At 36.9% G+C, this 15,411-nt stretch overlaps 1 long non-coding RNA gene across 1 annotated transcript; it reads right to left on the bottom strand.

The window, feature by feature from the left end:
- Positions 1–3,942: 3,942 nt before the first annotated feature.
- Positions 3,943–9,017, bottom strand: LOC136696151 (uncharacterized). Its single transcript, XR_010802578.1, has 3 exons — positions 8,933–9,017; positions 8,126–8,222; positions 3,943–4,081 (listed from the first exon to the last, which is right to left on the bottom strand). It is a non-coding gene; the product is annotated as an uncharacterized lncRNA (long non-coding RNA).
- Positions 9,018–15,411: the final 6,394 nt, after the last annotated feature.

The following is a 15,411-nucleotide window of genomic DNA, read 5'->3' on the forward strand; positions in this document are numbered from 1 at the left end:
AGCAGGCCTCCAAGCATCCTGTATTTTGTTACGTCCTACAGGCCTGTTCCTTAGAAAAACCAACACACCAGTTTCAATTTCCGGGCAATAGACTTTGTCTTTCTGCAAGGCAATTCATTCAGCAGCCTTCATTTCAGAATACTGTTTTGCTTTAGCATGAGCTTCATTCAGGCACCTTTGGTGTACAGCTAACCAGTCAGTTTTCTTGTCACTAGACTGCTCCCGCCCTAGAAGAGCATCAACAGGCAAGTGAGGTTCAACACCAAACAACAGGTAATATGGAGAATAACCTGTGGTTGAATGGGGCATCACATTATAGGCATATACCTAAGGCAAAGACTCAGGCCATCTACGCTTCTTTTCAGGTGTCAGGGAATGCAACAGGTCATGTATTGTCCTGTTAAAATGCTCACATTGGGCGTTGCCAGTAGGATGATGTGGGGTGGTTCAGCTTTTCTTCACACCATACAGTTTACACACCTCAGATATAATTTCGCTCTCAAAGTTACGGCCCTGATCCGAGTGTAACCTTTCAGAAGCCCCATACTTCAAGAACCATTCCTTCAAGAGTACTTTTGCTATAGTTTTACATTGGAAATCCTCTGATCCACCCAAAGTGTCTGTCTGGCTCACTGAATTAATGTTTTTCTTGAAATTAGAGAATATTAAATACTTCACTAGAGGCTCAACAAGACAATTTCACAGGAGGTGGGACCCTCTGATTGAGTACTTTAAAAATCTCAAGACCCTTCCATAAACCTATGGAGCCCTGAGATATATATTTGATTTTGCCTAATTATTGACATACTTGAATATGTTTTGCCCCCGTTGTCTGTCATTATTTTTGTTGTTATTATTATTATTATTTTCAACTTTATTACTTTGCGGACACTAATTTTTCCTAGCATTGTTATTATCATTATTACTGTTTTCCATATATATATATATATATATATATATATATATATATATTTATATTAAATTATTGTATTGTTTAGCTATTCAACCTGGCTATCTATGCTCATATGTGTAAAGGTGAGCAATGGTCCCACTTTGTTTAAGACATGTGTTAATGTAATTTAAAGAAATATAAAATAAGAAACTGAAAATCCAACACACAGGGTCTCTCTTGGTTAAGACATGTTCGCGGTGTTACAGGGAGGGCTTACTTGTATGTGACAGTGCAACAGATGTTGAGATGAGGCTGAACATTTGGGGGCAAGGAGTCCTCCTCCCTTGTATGAGGCTTTCTATATGATGTCATCATTAATGCTAGTAGAAAACGTTGATAGGATTGGCAATTCAGTAATTTTATGTGGCTGATCAGCTTTCTTACTGGGAACTAGTGTGTGACTGTTATCTGATAGGGTTCCTAGCATTCCAAAAAAATCTTCCCAACAGTACATTATCTGTTTGTACCTGCTTTTCCCTACTTTATGGCAACTATCGTTACATGAAAAAAAAAACTGACCCAGCCTTTAAAAATCAATGGTTTCGAGGGTTCATAGTGCAGAGGATCGTAATTTAAAGAAATGTAAAATAAGAAACTGAAAATCCAACACACAGGGTCTCTCCTGGTTAAGACATGTTTGGACTTGCTTCAGGGAGGGTGTGTGTGTGAGTGATAGCGCAACAGCTGTTCAGAACATATGTGGGGGGGCCTCACCACCCTCCCTCACATAAGAGGTCCCCCTCCCTCCCTGAGATCATGCTAGAGAGCATGTAAAAAAATTTATGTGACATCATAATCATGATAGAAAATGGCGGTATGAACGGCATTTAAGAAATTTTATGTGACATCATCGCACATGTGTGGTACAGCTGTTGACAGAGTGAAAGGAGGGGGTAGTGGAAAACCCACTAACTCTCCCTTTAAAAAGCCCTGCTTTTTGCGGGTTCTTAGCGCGGAGGACAGACACTCGTGTTTAAGGAGTACTGGAACACCTCTTCATTGGATATAATTTTAACAAAGACGAGAAGGAATTAAACGCTTTTAGTAAAAACGAATTTTACTATAGATCATTACCAAAAGGGCATTGAACATTTTGACGGATTCCTATGAGAACAAAGTTCTCATTCCTATGAGAGACAAAGTTCCCTCTGAGGTTTTGTCAGAGTACATGGATAGATCTGTCAAAAGGGGTGAAAAGCTTGCCGCATCCGTCTGTGAAGGACTGATGGATGAAAAAAGAAGAAAGAGTGCTACTTATGTTTTTGTGTATGCTGAATAATATGTAATCTTGATTATTTACACATTGGCTCATTTTATATATTAATTACATAAATGTTTTTCTTCATGTGTATTAATGAATTTTGTTATTCGTTAATTGAAAACAACTTTATATCAAGTTATTTGGTTTGTAAAAACATGCATATACATTTATCTTATGCTTACATTTATGCTTAGGTTTAAAAATGTAGCTTAGTCATTCATTTATTTTTATATTTTACATTTTCAAAAACATGCATATTAAGTTTATAAATACACATACAATAAAAAATTTGTTTTATCCTTTCATTCTCACTTTAATTTAGTTTAAAAAAAAAACGTACATATTTAGTTTATAAAGATATGTATAAATATTTATATTGTGTTTGCATTTACATGTTTTATAAAATGGGTATTTTTGACGTTCAATTATTTTTTTTACTTTTAAAGATTTTTAAAACCATATATGTTTAGTTTTTTTTAAATATGTATATTTGTTTATCTTACCCTTGCATCTACACTTTAGTTTTATATATGTATTTTAGTCATCCAATTATGTTTCTATTTTTTTACATGTTAAAACTATACCAATTTAGTTTAGGGGGAAAAAACATGTAAACAATATATTACATGTTTATTGTGGTCATTAATCACCCTTGTGTATTTGTAACTAACAACCAAAAAACATGTAAAAACATTTATCTTAGCATTGCACTTTAGTTTTATCAAATGTGTATTTTAGTCATTCAATTAGTTGTGTTTAACATTTTTTAAACCCATATATGATTAGTTTCATAAAAACATTTACAAACATTTATCTTATTCTTGCATTTACACTTTAACTTTATAAAATATAAAATCTTTTTTATAAAATAGATCTGACAAAAGGGGTGAAAAGCTTGCTGCATCAGTCTGTGAAGAACTGACGGAAGAAAAAACAAGAGTGCTATTGATGTTTTTCTGTTTGTTGAATAATATGTAATCTTGATTACTGCTTATTTACACATTGACTCATTTATTATTTAAAGTTTTTTCATTATTTTTATTTATGAATTTTGTCATCTGTTAATGAAAAACAACTTGTATCAACTTATTTAGTTTATAAAAACATGCATATACATTTATCTTACGCTTGCATTGACACTTTGGTTTTATAAAATGTGTCATTCATTTTTTATTGTACATTTTTAAAACCATGTATATGTATTAGCATTTAAAATGTGTCCAATATATTGTATGATTATTATTTAGAACACTTGCCACCCTTTTTAATCATTACTAACAACCAAAAACATTCAATTATGGTTGTGGAAACTCTGCTGTGATATGTTGCCTAAAAGTGAAAAAAGTAAATTTTTCTTGATGTTTCCAGATTCATCTTTCCCCTGAATGCTACCTTAACATGATATAGTTTTCTTGTTCTTTCTGATTCACTAATTGCAAGTTAGTAGAATGTATACACTATAACATCTATTGTGCACTGCAGTGGAGCATTTGTTTTGTTGTGTTGGTTTTTTGCACCTTGTGTCAGATAAGAGGAACAGTCACCAGTGCAGTGTCAGAAGTTGAGATTTTATTTCAAATAATGGTCCTATTAACATTCCATTAATTTTTCTCAGTATAGTTATGTGAATCCCCTTAACAGGCCTTTACACATTCCCATTTGTAAAAAAGAAAAAACCTCCAGATTTGAAAAAAATCTCCAAATCACTCTGATTTGCTATGGTGGTCTATTTCAATAATGAAACTAAGCAGCTATGATAAAGATATACTCTATATAGGCAAAATCAGTGTAAGCTTAATGAATTTTAAAATGTTTATTATCATCAACATCAAAAAACAAACTTTTTAGGGGATCTCCGTATACTCCACCTGCAAAGTAAACAAACAGATTTATTAAGTATTTCTTTGTATATATCAGTTCATATAAAGCATTATTCCAATCTACCCAAGCCATTTGGTGCAGCTAAAACACAGAATTCTTGAAGTTATACAGCAGTTTTTGACGCATAACGCACTGCACATCTACCTCTACATACCTGACAAGCAAGTGAAAGAGGGAGAAATAGAGGAACGAAAGGTAGATTAAACTAGATAACATGTTAGATGAGTTTTACAGTTAAAAACATTTAGAATTTTTTTTTCCAGTGTGGCACATACTACCTAATGAATGGAGCCTGTTTAGATTCTACATATAAGATTTAAAAGAGTGCTGTCAAGGCTAATGTGTTCATTTTTAAAACGGATTAATCATATGACCAAGTGTGACCCCAACTTACACATGTATTTGTTTTATTCCTCACCATACAAATTACTAGTATTTTAACTTGTGCTGTATCACAGCCAGGCTACAGACTTTGTAACTGAATTTATGAAAATAAATAGTGTGTAAAATTTATTGTGTAGTGTATATATCCTTCTTTGCTATTTAATTAATTTTTGCTGCACCAGTTTGGGTGTGGGGGGTGGTTTATGGAGGTATATTTGGTGCAAAACCCCTGAGCACCTGTGACAATGAAATTTGTAGTTGTAGAAAATAGTCATACATGCGTATCAGTAAATTTGAAGTCACAGAGAAAATCACGTCAGGAGTTGCAAACCTATAGAATTTTTTTCCCCACAAGTACAGCTTAACAGTAACACCTTCACAAAATTTTCACTACAGGTGCACAAATCCAATTCTACACACACAAGTACAAAAATATCATACACTCACAGTTCTGCTCCAGTTGGAGCGGTAAATATGGTGCAAAACACATTCGCATACTCATATAAAACTTGCACATTCGCAAACCAACATGTGAACATACAAGTCTCAAATGCTGTCTTCTTCACTCACACGTGACTACTTCCATGCACTCTCACTTCTGCACCAAATATATCAGATGGAGCGTGGTGCAAAACTAATTTGTGCATCTGTAGAGCCAGGAGTCTGCATTGTTCAGAGATCAGTAAGCCCCTCTGACCAATCAGAGCAGCTTGTTGGGCAGGTGTCATGCTATTGGCTGATGTCTCCTGGTTCAGTGATTGAGCGCCTCCTACGAAAACCTGCTCCAGAAAACAAACATGGAGAACAGAGGGTGTGTGCAGTTCTTGGAACTGGGAAAAGGGAAAACAAGGAATAACTCTTTATCACATCTCTGATGGAAAACAGAAATAAAACCGGAACAGTACTTTGTGTCTTTTTGGGGCTGGGCGCTTCAATCTGCATTTGCTGTGCAGAAATGAGAGCGTGGATGTAGTCATGTGTGAGTGAAAAGACAGCATTTAAGTTAACATTTTGTGCAAGAGAAATATCAGCCCCCCCACCCAAAAAATTATATATATATATTTCTGAGGAGACTTTCTACAGGTGTGTAACGCGCATTGCACAGATTCATATGTTGGTTTGCGAATGTGCAAGTTCTATACAAGTGTGCGAATATGTTTTGCACCATATTTACCGCTGCAACTGGAGCAAAACTGTGAGACTATGATATTTTTGTACTTGTGTGTAGAAGTGGATTTCTGCAGCTGCAGTGAAGAGTTTGTGAAGGTGTAACTGTTAAGCTGTACTTGTGGGAGTGGAAAGAATCTACAGGTTTGCCACTGCTGAAGTGATTTTCTCTGTGCCTTCAAATTTACTGATACATGTGTGACTATTTTCTACAACTACAAATCTCACTGTCACAGGTGCCCAGGGGTTTTGCACAAAATAAACCTCCATAGGTGTTGGGGGGTTGAGGGTGCCTGCCACCTGTACTGAAAAAAAATTCTAGAGGAAAACCTGAAATTGTTTTGTACATTTGACCATTAAACAAATAAAAATAATAAAAAAAAAAGCCTATTGATGACCAATTATGTGACTTACCCTTGTTCCCCTGTTCGGTGCATATTTTAAGGTGTCCCCAATACACTCTTCAAAGACCTTAGATGCCCCCTTACAGCTATGAAGCACTATGCTTTGTGCAAATTGTTTATTACTATCAGTAGTATTATTACTATTACATTCTGTCTTTTAACTTCTAAGTTACAAAAGTGTTCCTCAACATGGTATCTAAAATACATCTGTGACTTTATGTACTTAATAAAGAGAACTAGAATGTTCACTCTTCTCTGTTAAGTTATCCTACTTAAAACAAATAAAAACACAAAACAAGTTAGCCTGGAGTGTGAAGACAGCTGGGCACTATACATGCTCAATCTCAAAAGACTTCCTATTCCCTATGTCTTGTCCACTGTGTGAAAATGTTTACATTTACATAAATGTTTATATTCAAGCATAGCTGCACATACCTGGCTAACGATCAACTCTAACAGCTACATTTATTTAGCTTGCTGGCTATCAACCCCTTTAACCCCATATAAAATTTAGGCCTTTATTTGTTTTGTTTTTTTCCATTTTCCGCCTGAAATTACATACTCAAATCTGGAAGATTCCTGCTCAGTCAGTGAATAAACTAGAGGCAGTATCATGATTGAATTTTACAGAAAACCATTAAAATTTGTAAGAATAAACATTTAGAGGTATTGAAATGTATCGTAAGTAATCAAAATCTGATAAAAACAATCTAGAACATGGGCTTTTCTTTGAAGTTCATACTTCCTACTGATTTGAAGTTATTCGCTAGAGTAAACAGTGAGCAGGTGGCCCCTTCAAGTGTCCCTTTGGAGTCTCTAAAGACCCCAAGCTCACTATAAGGAAAATTATTACTTTACTGCAGAAACACAGCGTATTTATCTTGTCTGCACCTAAATCAATATCCTACAATGTAGAAACTAGTCTCATGTACCTCTCCTAGTGGCCTTTTACCCTCACCAAACAGGAAAAAACTTTTTGTTATGATGTAATTTTTCCGATTTATCTAGTTTATTTCTGGTGTTTACACATGTTTCTAAACCAGTATTGTCCCTTTAAGGCACTGCCAGAGGCGTTGGAAGTCGGGAGTTTCACCTTGATTGGCTGTAATGCGAGGCAACCTCCCTCACACCCCTTCCTGTATTTAAATGTCATCAGTGGGGGAAATGCATCTAGTAAAAGAAATCTAAGCTTTGAAAACAGGTTTATTGTCTTGGCCATTGTTTGTTGAACTTGACGCTGCCAAATATATCTGTTTCTGAGTTTCTGATGACTGAGTCATCTCTCAAAGCGCCTGGGTCTGTTACTCTCGCGTTCTGCTGAAATATGGGTCTGTGTTGGTCCTTCCGACTGGTCTACAGACTTGATTAGCGTGTCGTTGGAAAGCCGAGAGACTAAGCTACACGGCTGTGTTTCTCACGAGCTCAGATCTCATCCTCATCTTTCAAAGTGTACCTTATCTCAAACATTGTAAAACATGTATGTAAGAAAACGTTATAAGAACATTCATGTAACGTTCACATGGAACGTGGGGGATCATATTTTATTTTATTTTTTTTATTATTTATTGTACTTTTATTGGCAATACTCTTTACCCAAACATGAGGATTACTAATGAACGGTTTGAGGGAAATACTCAAATTTGGTCTCGTTTTGAAGGTGACATACTAAGGTAAGCGCAGGTATACTTTTTGTGTTTGTCACTTCTGAGTTCTTCAGGCTTGCCCGTTCACCGAGTCTGCCCGTTCACTGAAGTATGTACACATTAACGCAAATGTGGCTCAGCAAAAATTTTGAATATATATTATAACTGCTCCCAAAGTTTTTTCTTCTGGTACAGATAAGATCATGCTGTTACTGATGTTTGTCAAGCGTTTATTAATCTTCCATTCCAGTTCAAACACTGTGAAAAACTGAAATAAAAGAAATATTGCCCTTTATAATAATAAACACATTACTAGTTTTTCTTACAGTGAAATTAGCCACGTAGCCTTTTCATTACAACAAGCTGTCCATGACACATTAAACCCCATTAAACAATGAGTCACATGAAGGCATAAGGATTAACAGTCACATACCGTATGCACCTTCTGACCAGAAATTTAGGAGTTGTTACAGTCCTTTAACACTGACTTGTATCTCTTCAGGAACAACACTTCAGTCCTCGTGTGGCTCCTGCCGGTAGTCATAACACAATTTCCTTCCACCAACCAAACTGATCACATGACCACAGTAAATCTTCCATTCAATGTTAAGTTACTGGTTTGAACAGTAGAGGGCCTTATCATTCAAAACGATGCAAATCAAATATCAAAACATTATTTCAATATAATCTCTCAGCACCACTCATCGAACAAAAACTATTTGAAAAATCACACATTTATCTGCGACAGCTACATATATACTGTAGCTAGATAACTAATATTTATTCATAACAACTGTCCTGGCAAGGTAGCTATACTTCGACCAAAAATACTTATTTATCGAATGGAATTACATATTAGCAAAATCAATGAAAGAGACTTGACGCTTAAATTTGGTACACTGACCGTCAACTTTGGACCTGTAATACTTGAGGTATACCAGCGGATATAAACAGTGCGGTTTTTTTTGTTTTTTTGCTATGTGGCGTGTTAGCACAGACACAAATATTTTTTTTACCTCATGACTAATGCAGAGTTGAGTTAGCTATCGCTAGCAAGATAGCTAGGATAATGGTAAATAGCCGTTAACTTATGTTTGCTCTGTTAAACTAAAATCAATTATCGCTAGCTAAAATGTACTAAATCCATAGGATGTATTTATAAAATGCTCTACAAACCTCGCACAAGTCTCATAAAACAGGTAATAACATCAACAACATTATTTTATTCCTCACTTCTTACCTTGCCCGTAGAAGGTCCCGTCTAGAAAGAACCGGACAAAACTGGCTCCATCCGATAAATCCAAGTACATATCTCTGCAAGCCGGAGGCCCGCAAGTGGGCGGAAACCAGCAAGTGGGGGATCTAGATGTTTTGTGGGAAGGCGAATGTAGGAAAAGCAGCCTTTGTGATTTAAAAAAAGGGCATAGTTTATCTCCAACAGAACTAGGTACCCTCTACTAGTTGTAGTTTAAAATATTACGTTTCAGTGAAAATTATTTAATCTATTTATTTTCTTAATTAATCTAATTATTTATTTTATCTATAATATTTAATTATTTAATTAAATATTATAGATATTTTAATTATATATTTTTGGTAATCTGATTATGGGGTGAACTACAAACTTATGAAATCCATTAGGTCTCTCATGTCTACAATCATTATTTTAATTTGATTACAGAATTATAGGACTGTATTATTTGTTTTGTATTGGATTATAATCAGTTTAAATGTGTAAACCCTTAAGTAACACTTATGGCCCACTATTCAAATAAATATTTAAAGCAGCTCCTTTCCATTAATGGACATGGGAGAAATGGTGCTAATAATTTGCAAATAATCATAATATTCAGCAAACCTACCATGAGCACTCAGTCATAGTGGGTGTATATGACAGTATAGTCAGTGCATGTAACTACAAGTGAGGTGAACTTAAGATGGAAATTCACTGTAATGTAGTTATGGTTTAATGAATTCCAAGATAGTGGTGCAATCTTTCAGGAAATTTGTCTCAACTTAAAATTAAGAATATAAACAGACATTCAGAGAAGTTCACTGTACTTCATTTAGTTCCTTTGCATGGTTTTAAATGATAGAAGTATGTCCTTGTTGTAGAGTATTATGTACTACTCTTGGAAGAGGACCAACATGACTCGGGGAGTGAAACGAATGACCGATACGAGGAAATGACACAAGGGAACTTAGATACATCCACCAGACAAGACACACCTGAAACAGATAACGAGGAGTACGGACAAGGAGGCGGAACAAAGGCAAGGGCGGAGACATGGACAATAACAGACAGAGCCATGTGCTGAGAGAGCACATGGCGGGGAATACAGACATGACAGGATGAGGGCGTGACACCTACTCACAAAATTAGTTGAATCAAGTTTGTTTGAACAGGTAGAATAGGATCAGAGTTGGATAACACTGGCTTAGACTGTCAGAAAGCCTCCCTTTATTATTACCTGGATTGTGCATGTGAATTTGTAGAAGGACTATCATTCATTCATTCATTGTCTGAATCCGCTTATCTAATACAACTCCTCACAGACGGTCACATGGAGTGTGGCTCAAACCCACAACCTGGAGCTGTGTGACTGCAACACTACCTGCCATACTACCGCGCCGCCCGAAGGGCTATCAATTTATTTTAATATAGTTCATTTATTCAGTTTATTTTATTTCAGAAATACACCATATGTACAAATATTTGAGGACAAATTTGTAACGAATATATTCTACATTAAGTTGCAACAGTTACTAACACAGATGTGCAGATGTGCACATACTGCCTCTCTAATTCCTGTAGAGAAATACTGACAATAGAATTGGATTCTCTGGAGTAGAGAAACATGAACCTAATGCCAGTCGAAGAATATATAGCACCCCAGCACTGGGCTGTGATGATGAATCCATATTTACTGTCATGTTTCTTGTTAGGAAGTGAGTAGTAGCCTATATGTAAGCAAACATTATCTTTCTCAGTACATGTGGTCTCAGTTAAATGGTTATTCTCTTTATTTATTGCAAGAATTTCACATATTAAGCCAACCACAAACAAGTCTGTAAATCACATAATGCTGAAAACGTACTCCATATAATGTACTCAATGTTTGCAAGGTACAATATTAATACTGAAAACAAAACAGTTATTACATGCTCACCAGGCATAGAGCTGTACTAAAAAATACACAATAATCTAACACAATATCCCAAAGAACTCACTGACATTCTCTTAAACTTCCAAACAATGCTCAAACAGCAATTTGAGCTGCATTAGTTATGGAAATTTGTTAGAAGAAAGAAAATAACTAGGATACCTATTTTGACATTTTACGCAAAGAAGGACATCACAGTTAACCAGACAGCCTAGGTTTCTAAAAGTATCAAACTATACACATTGTCTGAACTGTGGTGTACAAGGTGCCTTGCAGTCTACTATCTGTGCCTTAAGAATTGAGGTGAGGGCCCTACAGTCCAGTTTACATGCCCTAAAAATTCTGGGGTGAGGGGCATGGTGTAACCACAGACATCGCATTGACCCTGAGACCCTGCTCATCTACACAAGCTTTTAGAAACAGCTCCATATCAGCCCTGTTTTCAAAAACAAATAAAAAGGGTTCTTTAGCCTCTGGGTCATCTCCAGAGCCTTTATGCCAACTACATATCTCGAAGCCAGCGATGTGCTTGAGTCGTGCTTAAAATGTTCTTCCGCGCTCACTTGGAGCTGTACCACCCATTTGGAGCTGCCTCCAGCCTGCAGAGATACCCTTCTCGATAAAACTGGTTCCTCTAACTGTCAAATCTCTGTAACCTTGGCAACAGTATGCAAAATGGGCTGCCCGGAACAAAATGTGTTATTTCTCCTAACAGCAGTTTTTATTACATTTCAGTTGGGAAAATTTAGGAAAAAGTAAAAGATAAAAAGTAATAGATTATCTTAAAAATATTATTGAATTAGACAAAAAATGTATGTAGTATTCCCGCCTTGCGCCCAATGATTCCAGGTAGGCTCTGGACCCACCCCGACCCTGAACTGGATAAGCGGTTACAGATAATGAATGAATGAATGAATGTATGTAGTTGAACGCAATCAATGGATCCACATCTTTCAATGTGTGTCTTATCTCAAACATTGATGTAAAACACGTATGTAAGAAAACGTTAAAAGAACGTTCAGACTAACACTGGGAGAACTTTTATCGATGTCTAATAACGTTCATGGAACGTTCCATTGACGTTACTGTAAGAACGTTTGCTTCTAACATTAGGAGAACCTTTAAATAACGTTAGCCAAAGTGGTGGGAATGTTCCCTGTTAGCTGGGTTGTAAACTTGATTTTGGTCAAGCAAGTATACTGCCATAAATCACTCCACAGAATAGAGATAACACAGATGCTTGGCATTCATCCAGAAGGTGCACATCGAACAGCCTAAACTGCTGCAGACCAGCCACGCTTGCAGAGCTCGACAGACAGACCTGAGAAGCCATCCTCCCGGTCCCCAGTGTGTGATCTTGAAAAAAACAACACCTATAGCACACAAGCAATACACACAGATACTTTCAGTGACATGGACAAAAGCAGCAGGAGGCGTGTTCGGGGGGGTTGGGGGTGGCAAGGTTCAGTCTGTGAAAAAAGTCCACAGAATGGAGAAGCGATCACTTGTCCTTGAGCCCAGCAGTTCAAGATGGGAGGGTGCAGCAAATCTCCATCAGCAGAAAGCCCACAATCATAAGTCCGAATAGGTATACATCTTCAATGTCCTTGATGGAAAGAGGTGCCAGACACACCACGCGCTACCCCTCCCATCCATCCATGGCATATCCAGCCGGCGTCATTCCATCAGGGCAGGCGGGCTCCCCCAAGCCCAAGCTTCTCCTTGAGAAGATGGTGTTAATAGTGTTGAGAGACCAGTTGATCAATTCCATTTCTAATTTTAATTCAAAGAGCCGTGCTAAGAGAGTCTCTGAGGGTAAACAAGACAAGACCAGAGGAGCCAAGCAGTAAAGATAAGGAGCGGAGACGGAGAAAATGCGACCACCTCCCATGAGAGCAAGAGAGAAAAGCATTTGTCACAATTACATCTTATCACACATTATTAAAAATCATATAAGGGTTTGGTTTACCAATTAGCCAGTCTATGAAACTGTAATTATTAACTGCCTGTTTTAAATGTTATTGTCACCCAAATAACTTTTTTTATGCTACAGTAGTGGAGTGTGTGTTTTTTTATGTGTGGAATTTGCTCATTTAAGTTGTGTAAATCCAGGTCAACAAACTCATTTTTAATCTAGGGAAATTGCATATTTATACTTAAACAATGTTATATGCATTACTGACTTATTAATAATTAATTAGTAAGTAATCATTGACTAATTACATCACTAACTCCGCTACATGTAACAATCACTACAGCAGTAACATTATAACCACCTCTCTACACACACTGTCCATTCTCTCAGCTTCACTGACCAGACAGGAGAACTTTGTAATTTTATAATTACAAATTGTAGTCCATTTGTTGCTCTGCATACTTTGTCAGCCCCCGTTCCCTTGGTTCTTTAACCCTTTGAGGTCGGCTATGCCGCCGGCGGGATAAAATTGAAATTCCACATAAACACGTATATAACTCTGCGAGATTTTATCCTAAAAAAAAAATACAACATACCTCGGAAACCTTGAAGGGTCTACTTTCCAACTATATATAGGATGAAACGATATATATATTTATATTCTTGTGAGAGAAGCGTAAACAACAACCGGCACATTTTTGAGGCACAAGCTTTTTTGTTCCGCCCATAGACGCGTTCTGCCATTCATATGTTAACACTATGGTAATTCGGCAGCTGCTAGTGGAGGATCATTGGCTGATAATTTGCATGAAAACGCCCAAATACAGAGCCACATGTCGCGGAATTGTTTACGTGGAGCTTCGTCATGTCGCACTCACGGGAGCTGGAGCCACTGCGGAGGAGAGCTTTGTTCTGGAAAATGAAGAGAATTTCAGCTCATCTGACGAAAGCGGGGAGGACAGTGACGAAGAAAGATTTATTTTGAGATGCGGATTGATCCGAAGGAGGGTTTTTGTGAAGGGTAAGTGAAATATTTCTTTTCAAATGAAACAAACCCACGCTTCGCGCTCACTGTGTACACTCCGCGAATTCCGGATAAATTAAAATAAAGAATAAATTAAATAAGTATTCCTTTGTATATGAAAGCATAAATGAATGTAAAAAAACCTGCTGTTGTGTAAACGGGACATTCAAGTGTAGCCTGTTGCTAATCTGAGTGCATGCTGAGAGTGCTAACACTACCATGCGAGGCTCCAGTACCATAAGTGTGGCTTATGGCTGTAAATGTTTAGCCTAGTGTGGTAATGTCATGTGTAAATGGCCTGTGTGAATGTAATAGTGTCATCCTATGTAGCTTGTTATGCTATGTACTGCTATACATAGGTCATATACAAGTACTGTATTTGAAATACAAGTAATTATTAGTTGTAGTGACTGTTGGCATGAATAGCTAATCTTTGTAACTGCTCAGAAGCTCACATTTCTTATTATTTTTCTTTCAGAAATGTGGAAAATACTCCACCTCCAAGCAAAGACGACGGCGTCAACCAAGTCTGCAACCACCAACGTGTAAACACATGGTCCTTCCACATCTGCTCTGCAAGTTTAGCATTTTGCATTACACAACTCAGCACAAAACTTTGAAGTGGTACAGAAAACTGTTTCTTCACTTCTTGGACATTGCTGCTACCAATGCCTACATTCTCCACAACAACTTATGCAACAGGACAGCCTGACCCACAAGGCATTCATGGAAGAGCTTGTTGAACAGCTGTGTGGTATGCAAAAACCCCATGGAAATGTGAACAGTGTGATGTCTACCTTTGCATGCAGCCAGACAGAAACTGTTTTAGAGACTGGCATCTTTTGTTGAACTGACTCAAATATATATACACACACAAGGATATACAGTATGACTATCTTTAGTATATTATCACTATGTTTACATGTGAACACATTTTCCATTTATTTTAATTCCTGCCAGTTATTTATTTTTTTGTTTTTATTGCTTGTTTAGTTCTCTTTTTTTGAAATAAACTGTGATAAACTCTGCCTCTGGTCTCTTCTCTTTTGACAGCTGTGGCAGTGACAGCTAATGGGCCATTCATTAGGCAGTGGGGTGGGGACCTCGCACCTCGGTTTTCGCACCTATCTTCATACATATGCAACGTAGGAGCCAGTGACTGAGAAAAACAGAGTGTCACCTCACATTTGTTATGTCCTAAGTATAAAATTACATACAATTTATGAAAAGTAGAATCAGCAGTGTGTTGCCAAGACCCGTGTTCACAAAGTTTTGACCTCAAAGGTCCCGGTGAGAAATGTTTAGAACGTGTTTTTTCACAGTATATCAGCACTTCTGAAAATAGGTTTTTGGAAAGTCTAAGTTTAGAGTAAATTTAATCAAAATATAGATGTATGACACTCTTACTGATTCAACATTGTTGTTGCAGAGATAGTTCTGAAAAATGCATGTGTAACACTTTGAGAAAAAATCATTTCAGATGCGTACAATTTGTAAAACAATCAAGGCATGTCAGACTACACCAAGGTGTCTGAAAACCCCTCAGACTACCATGTACATACTCATCTCCCCTCACCCCACAAAAAACAGACACACACACACTCACCTACCCACCC

This window comes from Hoplias malabaricus, chromosome 5 (genome assembly GCF_029633855.1).
Source record: "Hoplias malabaricus isolate fHopMal1 chromosome 5, fHopMal1.hap1, whole genome shotgun sequence".
In the NCBI taxonomy this organism is placed as follows: domain Eukaryota; kingdom Metazoa; phylum Chordata; class Actinopteri; order Characiformes; family Erythrinidae; genus Hoplias; species Hoplias malabaricus.